The sequence below is a fragment of the Pteropus vampyrus genome, unplaced genomic scaffold (genome assembly GCF_000151845.1).
Source record: "Pteropus vampyrus isolate Shadow unplaced genomic scaffold, Pvam_2.0 Scaffold123, whole genome shotgun sequence".
Lineage (NCBI taxonomy): Eukaryota > Metazoa > Chordata > Mammalia > Chiroptera > Pteropodidae > Pteropus > Pteropus vampyrus.
In genome coordinates this window covers 9,550-13,921 of record NW_011888904.1, presented here as the reverse complement: position 1 = coordinate 13,921, position 4,372 = coordinate 9,550, and positions in this window count along the sequence as shown.

Genomic DNA, 4,372 nt, shown 5'->3' with positions numbered 1-4,372 from the left:
ACTGCTGGTGGGGATGGGAGTGAATTAATATGAACTTCCTGCAAAGTAAGGTGCAGTACAAATCAAGAGACTTAAAAACTCCCAGTTCCTTTGACTCAACACCTCTATTTCTAGGAATAGGTCTAAGAAGATCATTAGAAGCACAAAGATTTATGTATAAGGATATGAATCATGGCATTATTTAGAGCAGCAAAAAAAAAATTTTTTTTTAATCTTAATGTTCAATGATACAAGAATATTTGAATAAATTCCGTGTTGTCCAATGATAGAATGTGATGTAGCCATCAGAAATGTGATTGATCGATCGATTGATTGATTATTTATTTATTTATTTACTTATTTAATTTATTTTACGTCTACAACACCCAGCCTACCAAAGTGGTCTCTGATCCAATTACTAACCAGGCCTGACCCTGTTTAGCGTCTGAGATCAGACGGGATCAGGCATGTCCAGGGTGGCATGAAATGTTAATTTTTGAAGGGCAAGTGATGATGAGAAATGCTAAGAATGTAATGGCAAGAGGGCGCTGTTCTATGAGCAGTTAGAAAATAAGTGGTAAAAATAGTCACCTGATTTCTTGATAAAAATTCCAAAAGACAAATTGTTGTATGACGGAAAATTTTGCTGCAGCTGCTGCTTTATTTAGGGCTGATTTTAGTCCCTAAACGATGTTAAGTTGTCATTCTTCACTGTGAAGAAAAGGAGGAGGAAAGGAACGAGAAGGAAATGGGAAGGGCAAGGAGAAAAAACCTACAGAAACTCATGCACCTGACTAAATCTCAGACTCAATGGTCACTCAGAAGTGTTCAAGGCCTCACCCTATCCGGCAATTCACTTCCCTAAACTTTCAATCCTGGAGCGAGACATCTCATTTTCACAGCCCAGGACACCCAGGCCTAGGGCAGGGGAGTCACAGCCCCCGAGCCTCAGATCCAAGGCACGGGACTGCAGTGAGATCCCGTCTTTAGATTCTCTGTTCAGCTTCTCTCCTCTGCTCACCCCACCCCAGCCAGGCCCTCCTGGGGCAGCGCAAGGAACCTAGGGTCTCTAAAGACCGACAGCTGCAAAACCTGCAAACTTGTGTGGCTATAGTTTGAACTTTAAATTGGGCAGGGACTGTGAGGTCCCTGAAGGCAGGGAGCAGGCAAGCTATGTGTCAGGGGACTGGGAGGCTGGTCTCAGCACTACCCAGCTCTGCTCTCCCAAGCCTCAGGTCAGCTTACCTGGCATCCCACTCCAGCTACCCGCATGCACTAATCCCATTTGGCCAATAGGTAGGAGGCAAGTTGAATCCATAGCATACTGACTATTCTCATTAAATCTTTTTTAAACATATAAAACCCAGAATATTTGTCTGGGGAAGAGGACACAATGATACCAATACCGGCTTCCACTTATCGATTCCTTATCATAGACCAAGCGCTGTGCTAAGAGCTTTACATGCATCATCTCACTGGATCCTCCAAAAAACACCCACAAGGAAATACTGTTCTTATCTCCATATTACAGGTAAGGAAGTTGACGCTCAGAAACCGTCAGCATGTGGCAGGTCGGGGACTTGGGGCCTGGGCAGGCCGATGCCGTCGCCCTCACTCATCTGCTCTGCTATGCAGCGAGGTAGTGAAGCACGAATCCTAGATCCAGGCATGTCAGGAAAATTGCAACAGAAGCTTTCATCTTGTATCTTTTTTAAATTATTTGTGAAGCCTAAAATAAGTATTAAATTGTCAAACTAGTTTTACCAACCAATGAAATTGATATGATAGTCACCTTGCAAGGTAACCCTGGCTCTGTTAGACCTCAGTGTTAGAGGCTGCGAGAAAGATGTGAGGAAATGTTTTGGAGGGGACGGAGTAGCAGAGATCACCTAAGTGAACGGTTCCATTTCACAGGAGTAGAAATTTGACCGATGTCATATAGCAGAATCAGAAGACAGACAAGTATCTCACCCAGGTGCCTCACTCCCAGTCCAGGGCTCCCCGTCCCACTGCATGGCATCGCCCTGCTCTCAAGAGGTGTACAACTGGGGAGTGTAGACAATTATTCTCAGAGACACTCCATTTCCTCTCTGTGAACCTGATTTTCCAGGACATGACAGAGTGTGACACATTGGAAGACAGACGCTACAGTGGTTTTCTGAGTATACTGTGAAATGCCATCATACCTAAATACACAGCATTATTTCCAGTTCTCCTTCTGGCCATGTGGTAGGATTACAAAGGACCAGCAGGTAGTACACAGATGTGACAGGAGTCACTTTTGGGGTCAGATCACTTAACTGCTGGTGTGACGTACTGTAGTGTGTGCCCAGCTATAACAACTAATGATGTCCCAGATAGTGGAAACTCCGTCAGTCAGGAGGATGACATGGCACAAAGCCTCCTGAATACCTACAAAGGAAATTTAGTATGAGAAATAAGCCTTTGTCATGGTAAGCCACAAATATCACGAGGTTGTGCGTTACCGCAGCAAAACCTAGCGCATCTTAAATCATTCGTGAAGGGAACAGCAGCTGCTCCCTGATGTCCCATTTCGTGCCCACCTTGCAGAGTCAATACTGTCAGTGACCTGGCAGCATGGTATTTTCTAGACACAGACTTATTTCTTTGGGGCCATAACAGTGTGGCCTCATGGGCTGGCTTTAATTTCCATGAATGTGTAATGATCAGATTCTTAAATTGTGAAGAAACCCACTATCCCCCTGATTTAGCTCTTCAGAAAGGGCAGCGGTTACTGCAGGTCGGAGACTATCATCCCCAAAGTTCTTCTGCCAGCGATCACAGAGCTGCGTTGTTCTGTCGATGTATGTGTATTGGGAGGTGGGAGGTAATCTCAAGGTCAGATATTTAGGATCAGGAATTTTGGCAAAAGAATAGCAATGGATTTCATACCGCAATCCCCAATACCTCCTGAGCCTAGGCACTAGAGGGTGGCAGTGATGAATTTCTGTGTTAATGGCTGTGTGAGCATTCACGTTGCTGGATGTTAAGTCCATGGAGGCATCTGAGAAGCCTGCACAGAGAAGGTATATGTGAACTGAGCCTTTAAAAATGAATGAAAAAGCGGCCATTCCAGGCTGAAGAAAGAATATAAGAAGGATGAAACAGGAGGGTTTTGTCCATTCATGGGGAGTGGTCGGGTGAGACCGGACCAGGCGTGTGTGGAGGGATATAGTGGGGTGTGTGGCAGGAGGGCAGGTCAGAGCCTGATCACAAAAGCCCCCAAGTGCCTGTGCCAATCCCACTTGGTCTTTTTGTTAGAGACAATGGTGAGGAAAAGAAATGCAAAGTCACGTAGTGTCCCACCTTTTACCTGCTTGAAAACACTCCTGCACCTGTGTCCAGTGTCAGAATTGGAGGTTAACATAGGCCTTTTTGTAGCAACACACCCAACAAAGTCAAGCCATTATGCTTGAATCTGAAATACTGTGGGGAACAATCCAGCCACATGAAGTCATAACCCAGAAAAACGGATGCCTACTTTTAAATTCTTTCCAGATTTCAGGTTTTACTTTGTCTTTATATTCCTGACTGGAAGAGAATCTCAGAAGTTGCTAAAGCCCAGAGAGAGATAGAGATGTGCCCAAGGTCATAAGAGTGACTGAGCGAGAGAGAGAGAGAGAAAGAGAGAGAGAGAGAGAGAGAGAGAGAGAGAGAGAGACAGACAGACAGAGACAGAGACAGAGACAGAGAGAGAAAGAGAGAGAGAGGAAGAGAGAAAGGGAAGGAGGGAGCAAGGGAGGGAAAGAGAGAGGAGAGAGAGAGGAAAAGAGACTTCTGTTAGGGCACAAGCCACATCTGCCTCTCTTATATCCCAGCACCTAGTACAGGGCTTAGCACAGAGTAGGTGCTCAGCAAATATTTGTTGAATTAGTGAATGAATGAGCCACCAGTCAATTCTTTATCTATTCAGCAAACCTTAGCAAGAGAAACCCTACCTTTAAATGTTCCTGTGGATAACGTTTGAAGTCAGTTGCTGACCCAGATTAATCACCTGCTCCTGCCTGTTCCAGAAACTCCCTCAACAGTCGCCCTGATTTGGGCTGGAGGAGGGAAACCAGCACAGGCTCTGGGAAGACTGGGGTCATGACAGAAGCTGGAGATCTTGTCCAGAGATGATGAGCACAGACCCAGCAGGTGCCTTGTGACTGAAGCTGGAGACTCAGTAACACCTTAGTGCTGGGTTGCTCACCAGCACCTTCTTGTGTATGTCTCATCTGAACTACACAACATCCCCATTTATTACAAGAAAACTGAGTCTCAGAGAGGCCAGGTGACTTGGTTAATATCACATACCTAGTTAGTGCTGAGGCTGAATGCAAAGCTAGGTTTTTTGAGTCGTGCATTGATTTTCTGTTGAGTGACAGCCTTG